The sequence below is a fragment of the Somniosus microcephalus genome, chromosome 3 (assembly GCF_052327205.1).
Source record: "Somniosus microcephalus isolate GS21.2 chromosome 3, FLI_Smic_1.0, whole genome shotgun sequence".
NCBI classification, from domain to species: Eukaryota; Metazoa; Chordata; class Chondrichthyes; order Squaliformes; family Somniosidae; genus Somniosus; species Somniosus microcephalus.
In genome coordinates, this window is record NC_140989.1 from 9,355,582 (window position 1) to 9,367,940 (window position 12,359).

Here is a 12,359-nt window from a genome sequence, read left to right on the forward strand (position 1 = left end):
TTGTACCCTTTAGTTTATATTGCCTCTCCTCGTTCTTCCTACCAAAATGTATCACTTTGCACTTTTCTGCATTAAATTTCATCTGCCACGTGTCCGCCCATTCCACCAGCCTTTCTATGTCTTCTTGAAGTCTATCACTCTCCTCACTGTTCACTATACTTCCAAGTTTTGTGTCATCTGCAAATTTTGAAATTGTGCCCCGTACACCCACATCCAAGTCATTAATATATATCAAGTAAAGCAGTGGTCCTAGAACCGACCCCTGGGGAACACCACTGTATACCTTCCTCCAGTCCGAAAAACAACTGTTCACCACTACTCACTAGTTTCCTGTCACTTAGCCAATTTCATATCCATGCTGCCACTGTCCCTTTTATTCCATGGGATTCAACTTTGCTGGCAAGCCTATTATGTGGCACTTTGTCGAACACCTTTTGGAAATCCATGTACACCACGTCAACTGCATTAACCTCATCAGCTCTCTGTTACCTCATCAAAAAACTCAATCAAGTTGGTTAAACATGATTTACATTTAACAAATCCGTGCTGGCTTTCCTTAATTAATCCACACTTGTCCAAGTGACTGTTAATTTTGTCCCTGATTATTGTTTCTAAAAGCTTCCCCACTACCGAGGTTAAACTGACTGGCCTGTAGTTGCTGGGTTTATCCTTACACCCTTTTGTGAACAAGGGTGTAACATTTGCAATTCTCCAGTCCTCTGGCACGACCCCCTGTATCTAAGGAGGATTGGAAGATTATGGCCAGTACCTCTGCAATTTCCACTTTCACTTCCCTCAGCGTCCTAGGATGCATCCCATCCGGTCCTGGTGACTTATCTACTTTAAGTACAGCCAGCCTTTCTAGTACCTCCACTTTATCAATTTTTATCCCATCCAGTATCTCCACTAACTCCTCCTTCACTATGTCTGTGGCATCCTCTTCCTTGGTGAAGACAGATACAAAGTACTCGTTTAGTACCTCAGCCATACCCTCTGCCTCCATGCATAGGTTTCCTTTTTGGTCCCTAATCGGTCCCACCCCTCCTCTTACTACCCGTTTACTATTTATATGTCTATAGAAGACTTTTGGATTACCTTTTATGTTGGCTGCCAGTCTATTCTCATACCCTCTCTTTGCCCCTTTATTTCATTTTTCACTTCCCCTCTGAACTTTCTAAATTCAGCCCGATTCTCACTTGTATTCTCAACCTGACATCTGTCATACACACTCTTTTTCTGCTTCATGTTACTCTCTCTCTCTTTCATCAGCATGTTTTTTTTGTTTTTGTTTCCAATTTATGCGAATTTCTAAAGCGATGTTTCGAGTGAAGGGGATGCTGGGGGAGGAAGAGAGAGGAATAGATCCAGACTGTGTCAGTGATCCATTCCGGGCTTTCCCTCGCTCTCCCCACATCTGGGCGCAGTTAAAGGTCCGAGAGAGCCGGAGATTTCACACCGCCCAGCGGAGCCGGGACAGAGACAGACAGAGAGAGAGAGAGAGAGAGAGACACACACACACACACACACACACACAGACACAGGGAGAGAGCCGGAGATTTCACACCGCCCAGCGGAGCCGGGACAGAGACAGAGAGAGAGAGAGACAGAGACAGAGACAGAGACACACAGAAACACAGACACTGGGAGAGAGCCGGAGATTTCACACCGCCCAGCGGAGCCGGGACAGAGACAGAGAGAGAGAGACAGAGAGAGAGAGAGAGAGAGAGAGACAGAGCTGGAGATTTCACACTGCCCAGCGGATCGGGACAGAGACAGACAGAGAGAGAGAGAGAGAGAGACACACAGACACACAGACACTGGGAGAGAGCCGGAGATTTCACACAGCCCAGCGGAGCCGGGACAGAGACAGACAGAGAGAGAGAGAGAGACACACACACACACAGACACACAGACACTGGGAGAGAGCCGGAGATTTCACACAGCCCAGCGGAGCCGGGACAGAGAGAGAGAGGCAGAGGGACGGAGCCCAGAGCCGGGCTCCAGCCCAATGCAGATCCCCGCAGAGACGCCAACCTCTCAGGAAAGGTAAGCGTAAAATCCAGCATTTCTGTTGTAATTTCGGATTTCCAGCATCTGCAGTATTTTGCTATCGCATTAATAACCTGTTCTGTGTATCCTGGAGTTTCCCGCTCTAACTCTGCATTCAGGGTTAACTTGTTGAATAAATTGTCAGTGGGTTAAAATCGCTCCAATTCCCGGGGCCGCTCGGTCAGGGTTCACCCTCACCACCACCTCCCCCCCCCCCCCTGCCTCTCCCCCACCCTGCGCCCCTCCCCCTCTCCCCCACCCTGCGCCCTCCACCCCCTCCCCCACCCTGCGCCCCTCCCCCTCTCGCCCCCACCCTGCGCCCCCTCTCCCCCCACCCTGCGCCCCTCTCCCCCCACCCTGCGCCCCTCTCCCCCCACCCTGCGCCCCTCTCGCCCCCACCCTGCGCCCCTCTCGCCCCCACCCTGCGCCCCTCTCGCCCCACCCTGCGCCCCTCTCGCCCCACCCTGCGCCCCTCTCGCCCCACCCTGCGCCCCTCTCGCCCCCCCCTGCGCCCCTCTCCCCCCACCCTGCGCCCCTCTCGCCCCACCCTGCGCCCCTCTCGCCCCACCCTGCGCCCCTCTCCCCCCACCCTGCGCCCCTCTCCCCCCACCCTGCCCCCTCTCCCCCTCTCTCACCCCCACCACCTCACTCACTCACTCCACCTCTCACCCCCACCCACACACTTTCATTCACACACAGTGAATTTGTAGAATCAGTGTACTATTAATTTGTAGTTACTTAATTCGAACAAGTCATTCATTCAAATTTTCTGAACGTGAACAGGAACGAATGTATTTATTAAGTTACTTAATTTGAATTACTGGGTAATCTGAAATGTGTAGAAAAAAAGACTTTGAATGAACAGTCGGTGTGTGTACTCGCTCCGATAACACAGTGTATTTTAACATTGAGAAAAGGCTGTCTGATCCTGTGCTTCTGAATAGGACTGAAGGTTAGAGATCAGAGACTGATGGGTAGGTACTTCATGGGACCCTGGGCGGCCTGGTCCCTGGGTCTGGGGGTCTGTTGGCCACAGAATTAATGTTCTGCTGTCCTACTTGAATTTTTGTGAAGGGAAAACATGGGAGAAAGTTTCTCTATGTGGTGAGAGTGATGTAGAGTTGGTGGTGGGGTAGGTTGTACAGGGTCTGTGGAGGGATCCAGCTTCAATGGCTGAAAGGCCTTTTAACACTTCAGGTCCTTTAAAATAATTTATTGCTTTGGAGTCACTCCCATGACATCTTATTATTCCAACGCTCCCCTGGCCGACTTCAAACTTCCACCCTCTAAACTTGAGCTCGTCCAAAACTCGGCTGCCCCGTGTCCTAACTCACACCCAGTCCCGTTCACCCATCACCCCCTGTGCTCACTGCCCCGTGTCCTAACTCGCACCCAGTCCCGTTCACCCATCACCCCCTGTGCTCACTGCCCCGTGTCCTAACTCGCACCCAGTCCCGTTCACCCATCACCCCCTGTGCTCACTGCCCCGTGTCCTAACTCACACCCAGTCCCGTTCACCCATCACCCCCTGTGCTCACTGCCCCGTGTCCTAACTCGCACCCAGTCCCGTTCACCCATCACCCCCTGTGCTCACTGCCCCGTGTCCTAACTCGCACCCAGTCCCGTTCACCCATCACCCCCTGTGCTCACTGCCCCGTGTCCTAACTCGCACCCAGTCCCGTTCACCCATCACCCCCTGTGCTCACTGCCCCGTGTCCTAACTCGCACCCAGTCCCGTTCACCCATCACCCCCTGTGCTCACTGCCCCGTGTCCTAACTCGCACCCAGTCCCGTTCACCCATCACCCCCTGTGCTCACTGCCCCGTGTCCTAACTCACACCCAGTCCCGTTCACCCATCACCCCCTGTGCTCACTGATTGGCTCCTGGTCCACCAATGCTTTGATTTTTTTTAATTCTCATCTTTGTTTTCAGATTCCTCCATGGCCTCGCCCCTCCCTATCTCTGTAACCTCCTCCATGGCCTCGCCCCTTCCTATCTCTGAAACCTTCTCCAGCCCCACAACCCCCCCGAGATCTCTCCAATTCTGGCCTCTTGAACATCCCCGATTTTAATCGCTCCACCATTGGTGGCCGTGCCTTCCGTTGCTCAGGCCCTAAGTTCTGGAATTCCCTCCCTGAGTCACTTCAGTTTTGTTGATAGACTGGAGAAGCTGGGGTTGTTCGCCTTGGAGCAGAGAAGATTGAGAGGAGATTTGATAGAGGTGTTCAAAATCATGAGGGGCCTGGACAGAGTAGATAGAGAGAAACTGTTCCCATTGGCAGAAGGGTCGAGAACCAGAGGACACAGATTTAAGGTGATTGGCAGAAGAACCAAAGGCGACATGAGGGAAAAAAATGTACGCAGCGAGTGGTTAGGATCTGGAATGCACTGCCTGAAACGATGGTGGAGGCAGACTCAATCGTGGCTTTCAAAAGGAAATTGGATAAGTACCTGAAGGAAAAACATTTTCAAGGCTACGGGGAGGGGGCGGGGGAGTGGGACTAGCTGAAGTGCTCTTGCAGAGAGCCGGCACGGGTTCGACGGGCCGAATGGCCTCATTCCGTGCTGCAACCATTCTATGATTCTTCTGAACCTGTCCACCTCTTCTCACTCTCTCCTCCTTTTGAGAGGCTGTTTGACCAAACTTTTGGTCACTTGTCTTAATATCTCATGTGGCTCGGTGTCAATTTTTGTTCCTGTGAGGCACCTTGGGATGTTTAACTGCGTTAAAGGCGCTATATAAATGCACGTTGTTGTTGTTGATGGTCATGTTCGAGTGTGCGGGGAGTTGTAGCTGACTGGGATTGAGTTGGATGCGGTAGCGGTGATGTCACTGGGCTAGTAATCCACAGGCCTGGGCTAATGATCCAGGAACATGAGTTCAAATCCCACCACGGCAGCCGGGTAATTTGAATTTAGTGATGGTGAAGCTGTCGGATTGTTGGAAAAACCCGTCTCGTTCACCAACGTTCTTTAGGGAAGGAAACCTGCCGTCCTCACCCGGTCTGGGCCGATATGTGACTCCAGTCCCACTCCAGCATGGTTGACTCGTTAACTGCCCTCTGAACCACTTGGTTGTACCGCCATATTCCCGGGGAATCTAGGGATGGGCTACAAATACCCGAGAAAAGGAAAAATGAACTGATCCCGAGGTCTCCGGATGTGCTGTTCCAGCAGGGACAGTGACCAGGAGCAGGCGTGCTGCTGATCTGTTTCCCCTCCGTGGCCTCACGGTGTCTCAGCACCACATCACACGGTGTCAGCCGTGGCTCCGGGCTGAGCAATGTTCTCGTTAAGTGGCGCGGTCAGACGGCTGCACAGCGCTCAGGCGGTCCCGCTTAGGTCGGCTCACTGGCTTTTAAACGGAAAAACCGTGCATGCGCAGAACTTTGGCCCATTAAAGGGACTACACGCCCCCCAGAACATCAGTGGTAGCACCCTCGCCTCTGAGTCAGCAGGTTGTGGGTTCAAATCCCACTCCAGAGACTTGAGGGCAAAAATCTAGGCTGACTCTCCCAGTGGGGATCTTATTGAAACATATAAGATTCTGAGGGGGATTGACAGGGTGGATGCTGAGAGGATGTTTCCCCTCGTGGGGGAATCTAGAACCAGGGGACATAGTTTCAGAATAAGGGGTCGCCCATTTAAATTGGAAATGAGGAGGAATTTCTTCTCCGAGGGTCGTGAATCTGTGGAATTCTCTACCCCAGAGAGCTGTGGAGGCTGGGCCATTGAATATATTTAAGGTGGAGATAGACAGATTTTTGAACGATAAGGGAGTCGAGGGTTATGGGGAGCGGGCAGGGAAGTGCAGTTGAGGCCAAGATCAGATCAGCCATGATCTTATTGAATGGCGGAGCAGGATCGAGGGGCCAATTGGCCGACTCCGGCTCCTACGTCTTATGTTCTGATGCAGTGCTGAGGGAGTGCTGCACTGTCGGAGGTGCCATCTTTCGGGTGAGATGTTAAACTGAGACCCCATCTGCTCTCGGGTGGATCCCACGGCACTAGTTCGAAGAAGAACAGGGGAATTCTCCCCATTGACGATATTTAAATCTCAACCAGCATCATTAAAACAGATTATCTGGTCATTTATCTCATTGCTGTTAGTGGGATCTTGCTGTGCGTACATTGGCTGCTGCATTTCCTACATTACAACAGTGACTACACTTCAAAAGTACTTTGTTGGCTTTTGGGGTGTTCTGAGGTTGCAAAAGATGCTATAGATATGCGAGTTCTTACTTTTGACACGGTGTATTCACGGAGAGGAGGAACACAGGAGATAGAAGCGAGGCAGGTATTGAGGTGGTGACTGATGTGCCCTTAGGATCTTCAGCCACCAACAACACCAGATTTCCATTTGTGTGTTTGATGTGCCAAATAACTGCCTGAATCCATGAGGTTACAACTTAAAATTAAAGGCTTTTATTAAGTAAGAATCTTGGCATCAAGTTAACACAGGGCAACCATCATTCATCACCGACCCAGCCTTTATGAGTAAAACCCAGCTCTTATAAATAAGACTCACACCAATCAGGAGGATCCATAAAGGCGGAGCTAGGGAGGAACATTAGTGGTTACACCTGTAAAACATTTACAGACATTAACAAATACAACAACAGACAATCCAGAATACAGAGTTATTTCATCACATTCACCCCCTGCTATAGATTCAATCTGTCAGGAGGTCTGGTAGTCCTCTGGGAATGACGTAACTCTTGCCGAGGCTCCTCCCCGGAGTACCAACTCCGGTTCATCTGAATTCCCAGAATCATCAGTGTTTTCCACACTGAGGGTTTGTGTCTCTGAAGGTCCAATACCACGATTAAAAACTCTACTCTGAGTCGAACTCTTTGAGCTCCAGCAGGTGCAAGATCTTTAATAGAGACTGTATCCTCTCGCCCATCCGGATATTGAATGTATGCATACTGGGGATTAGCATGGAGGAGTTGTACTTCCTCCACCAGTGGATCAGTCTTATGGCCTCTCACATGTCTGCGCGACAGCACAGGGCCCGTGGTCGTCAACCATGTGGGTAACGATACTTCATTAGTAGCTTTTCTTGGAAAGCTAAACATCCTTTCATGAGGGGTGGCATTCGTCGCTGTACACAAAAGAGACCTTATGGAATGCAGCACATCTGGCAGGACATCCTGCCAGCGAGAGGTCGGCAGGCCTCGTGACTTCAGAGACAATACCATAGCCTTCCACACTGTCGCATTTTCTTTCTCAACCTGCCCATTACCACGAGGGTTATAGCTGGTAGTTCTACTCGTTGCGATTCCTTTCGATAGCAAAAACTGTCGCAATTCTTCGCTCATAAAGGAAGAACCCCTATCACTATATATAGTTAGGCATGCCAAACAAAGAAAATAGTTGGCAGAGGCATTTAATTACAACAGCACTGGTCACATCCAGACAGGGGATAACAAAAGGGAACCGAGAGTACTCGTCTATAATATTAAGAAAATAGACATTACGGTCGCTCGATGGAAGGGGGCCTTTAAAATCGAGACTCAAACGCTCAAATGGTCGAGTTGCTTTAATAAGATGAGCTGGCTCGGCTGGCTTATAGAAGCGGGGTTTGCATTCAGCACAAACACGACAGGTTCTGGTCATTGTCCGGACCTCCTCAATAGAGTAGGGTAGATTGTGGGACTTAATGAAGTGGTTCATTCTGGTAACCCCAGGGTGGCAGAGTGCATCGTGGAGACTTTGAAGCTTATCTATACCTGGACTAGCACATACTCCTCGTGACAAAGCATCCAATGGCTCATTAAATACTCCAGGCCTGTACTGAATATCATAGTCATATGTTGACAGTTCTATTCGCCATCTTAAAATCTTATCATTTTTGATCTTGCCTCTCTGCTTAGTATTGAACATAAAGGCCACGGGTCGCTGGTCAGTAATGAGCGTATAACGTTGGCCAGCGAGATGTCTCCAATACCTGACTGCTTCGATAATTGCCTGTGCCTCCTTTTCCACTGAAGAATGTCGAACTTCTGGTCCTTGCAATGTACGAGAGAACAAAGCTACTGGTCTACCAGCTTGGTTAAGAGTTGCTGCCAACGCAAAATCAGATGCATCACTTTCCACTTGAAAAGGGATCTTCTCATCCACGGCACATACCACTGCCTTCTCAATGTCCCGTTTGATATTACAGAAAGCCTCCTGAGCTTCCGCCGATAGCGGAAAAGACGTCGACTTAATAAGAGGTCGGACTTTATCTGAGTAGCTAGCCACCCACTGGGCATAGTACGAAAAGAATCCCAGACACCTTCTTAAAGCTTTTAGTGTGAGGTAAAGGTTTTACAGTGTGAGGTAAAGGTAATTCCTTAAGTGGGCGTAATCTTTCAGGATCCAGCCTGATTACCCCATTTACCCCATTCTCCACAACGCAACCAAGAATACACAAACGTGTAGTATTGAAGGTACACTTGTTTTCATTGTAGGTCAGGTTTAACCTCTTTGCCATCTCTAGGAACTTCGCGAGATTTTGATCATGCTCCTGTTGGTCACGCCCACAGATAGTAACATTGTCCAGGTACGGGAATGTTGCTTCCAACGCATATTCATCCACCATACGATCCATCTCCCGTTGGAAGACGGATACCCCATTCGTCACTCCAAAGGGCACCCTAAGAAACTGATACAGGCGCCCATTAGCTTCGAAGGCCGTATAAGGTCGGTCTTCTATTTTGATAGGGAGTTGATGGTAGGCAGACTTTAAATTAATGGTGGAGAACACGCGATACTGAGCTATCTGGTTCACCATCTCAGAAATGCGAGGCAAAGGATAGGCGTCCAATTGGGTATACAAGTTTATAGTCTGGCTATAATCGACCACACGTCTTTTCTTTTCATTAGTTTTAACCACCACCACCTGGGCACGCCACGGGCTATTACTGTGTTCGATGATTCCCTCCCATTGAAGCCTTTCCACTTCTTTTATAAATATTTTATCTTCTGAACTATACCGTCGACTCTTAGTCGCTATAGGTCTACAATTAGGAGCAAGGTTCACGAACAAAGAAGGCGGACTTACTTTTAAAGTAGAAAGGCTGCAGACTGTGAGTGGAGGCTGAGATCCACCATACTTAAGGGTAACGCTCTCATGCTGACACTGGAAGTCCAAACCTAAAATTAAGTTCACACACAACTGAGGTAATATAAGGAGTTTAAAGTCCTTATACTCCGTATCCTTAACGGTCAATGTGACTTTACAATATCCAGTTACCTCCGAAGTAAGGGACTTGGACGCCATCACAATTTCATTTCGAGTAGGATACACCTTCAATAAACAGGAGTTAACAAGGTTGGGATGTATAAAACTTTCAGTACTGCCACAGTCTATCAAACACCCAGCAGGACGACCATTAATCTTAATGTCCATCATAGATTTCAGCAAGGAACACGGTATGGTCTGGTCAACCGTAACCGAGGCTAGAGTAAAACGATAGGCGGCAGCAGAGAAGACATCGGGTACAGGATTACCCTTACACACTTTACTAAAATGTCCCCGTTTCTTACATTTAAAACAGGTAGCCTCTCTGGCTGGGCATCTTTGCCTGGAGTGTTTAGGTTGGCCACAAAAATAACACTTAGACCCATGGGGCACAGCCGCAACAGTAGGATTAAGTGGAGGCTCCATTGACGTTATGGATGCCTCCATACTCTGAACACACGAGGCTGAGAGAGACGCATGGGCTGATGCATACACTTCTAAATTCTTCTGGGCTACATCTAACAACCGAGCCGTAACAACGACTGTTTTTAAAACTAACGAGTCATTCTCGAGGAGTCTCTGTCTAATATAATTAGATCGAAGGCCAGATATGAAAGAATCACGGATGGCTTCTTCCTGATACAATATGGCAGAGACAGCCTTGTAGTTGCAATCCTTAGCCAAAGCCTTAAGATCCTGCAGAAAATCATCCAGGGATTCCTCGGGTAATTGCCTGCGAGTAGACAAAAGACACCTGGTGTATACTTAATTAACCGACTTAAGGTACTGGGCCTTAAGAGCTGCAAGGGCCTCTTCATACGTAGTAATATCTTCAAATATAGAGTAAGTTTGATGACTTACCAAGTTGGTTAAAAGACCTGTAATGAAATCTGTTTGTCTTGCCTGTATTCGTTTTGCACTCATGTATATTACCCTCCCCCACACGGTGTATAGCTTCACTTCCTCTTTCCTGACTAACCTGGAAGGTTCCAGGTCTTGGCTCTTGGCTCCGCCCCTGACTTCTCTTACATAAAGATCCCAGGATCTGTATGACTCATTCCTGTGAGCCAGTCGGTGTGTTGAGATGTTAGCTCTGATCTTAGTGATTAACAGCCAACTTGTTTAAGTCTATAACTTCTAGTTTTGTGGTTATTGAAGGCACATCAATTTTAATCACTAAAGAATACTAGGATGGATCGACTCCTAAAACCAGAGCGTCTGGACTTGGATCCACATTCTGCTGAAGCATCAAATCAATTTGGACACTGGCTCAAATGCTTCGAACTCTTTGCGAGGGCCTCATCCGCTAGCGAGGTAGATAAACTGAGTCTACTGACTACTCGCGTTAGTCATCGGATTTATTCGTTCATCCGGGACGCCACCTCTTACACGGAGGCCATCACTATCCTGAAGGCCCAATACCAGAGGCCAGTAAATGAAGTGTACGCCAGACATCTGCTGGCTACACACAGGCAGTGACCTGAGGAATCAATGGACGATTTCTTACAGGGCCTAAAGGACTTGGTCCGGGACTGTAACTGCAAGGCCGTGATGGCCAACGTGTACTCTGACGAATTGGTTCGCGATTCCTTCATCACGGGCCTCAAATCGAATTATATCCGGCAGAGACTGCTGGAGAAGGAGGTCCTGGACTTAAAAAAGGCAGTGGCCACTGCGCGATCGCTGGACGTGGCCCAGAAAAACTCTGACTCTTATTCTTCCGGCCATGCGGCCCTCACCGCCTCGTGCGTGCCGAGCGGGCCGCCATCTTGGAATCAGCCATCTTCCCCATCCAGGTCTCAGACCAGCTCTACACCACCGGAGTCCCCACACAGAAGTTCACCCAGGAGTCCTACTACAGCGGCAATGTCTCGAGGCCCGAAATGCTACTTCTGCGGCCAGGCCAAGCACCCCAGGCAACGATGCCCAGCGAAGGACGCTACATGCTTCAAATGTAAGAAAAAGGGGCATTTTAGCAAAGTCTGCAGGGGGATCCGATTTCCAACTCCATCACCGCCTCGTACGTGCCGTGCGGGCCGCCATCTTGGGATCCGCCATCTTTTCCCGACTCAACGGCCGCCCAGGTCCCAACAGTGGCTTCGATCACGGTGGATCAATCCAGGCCACACCCGTTGACAAAATCCATGATGGACATACAGGTAAACAGGAATTTAACGAAATGTTTAATTGACTGTGGGAGTACCGAGAGTTTTATCCACCCTAGCCTGGTACGGCGGCACTCATTAACGGTAACCCCTACACGGAGCAGAATTGCTATGGCTGCTAAGCCCCACACTTCGGACATTTTGGGCTACTGTGTGGTAACACTGACTGTAAAAGGCACGGACTACAAGGATTTTAAACTCCTCGTGATGCCAGAACTCTGTGTTAATGTAATCTTGGGCCTGGACTTCCAGTGCCACCACGAAAGTGTCACGCTAGCATATGGCGGGTCCCAGCCGCCACTCACAGTCTGTGGCCTATCAACCTTAAAAATCAGCCCGCCCTCTTTATTCGCTAATCTCGCTCCGAATTGTAGGCCCATAGCGACCAAAAGTAGACAGTACAGTCTGGAAGACAGGCACTTTATCAAGGCGGAAGTGGACAGACTCCTGCGGGAAGGCATTATTGAATGCAGTACCAGTCCGTGGCGTGCCCAAGTAGTCATAGTTAAAAATAGCGAAAAGAAACGGGTGGTAATTGACTACAGCCAGACTGTTAATATTTATACCCAGCTGGACGCCTACCCTTTACCCCGCATATCAGAAATGGTCAACCAGATTGCGCAATACTGAGTCTTCTCGACTATCGACCTCAAATCCGCGTATCACCAGCTCCCCATTAGAACGGAGGACCACCCATACACCGCCTTGGAGGCAAACGGACGCCTCTACAATTTTCTCAGAGTGCCCTTCGGGGTAACAAATGGGGTCTCGGTCTTCCAACGTGAGATGGACCGCATGGTTGACGAGAATAAACTACAAGCTACCTACCCCTATCTGGACAATGTCACCATCTGCGGGCACAACCAGCAAGACCACGATCTAAATCTTGCGAGATTTTTAAAAACTGCCCTAAAGC

General features: G+C 49.4%; 1 protein-coding gene across 1 annotated transcript in view; it reads left to right on the forward strand.

Annotated features, from left to right (window-relative positions):
- Nucleotides 1–1,438: 1,438 nt before the first annotated feature.
- LOC147120831 (zinc finger protein 395-like) overlaps nucleotides 1,439–12,359 on the forward strand; it is a 45,537-nt gene continuing 34,616 nt past the window's right edge. Inside the window, exon 1 of the mRNA XM_085979080.1 lies at nucleotides 1,439–2,046. The gene's annotated coding sequence lies outside the window, so the exon portion shown is untranslated. The remainder of the gene's footprint in view (nucleotides 2,047–12,359) is intronic.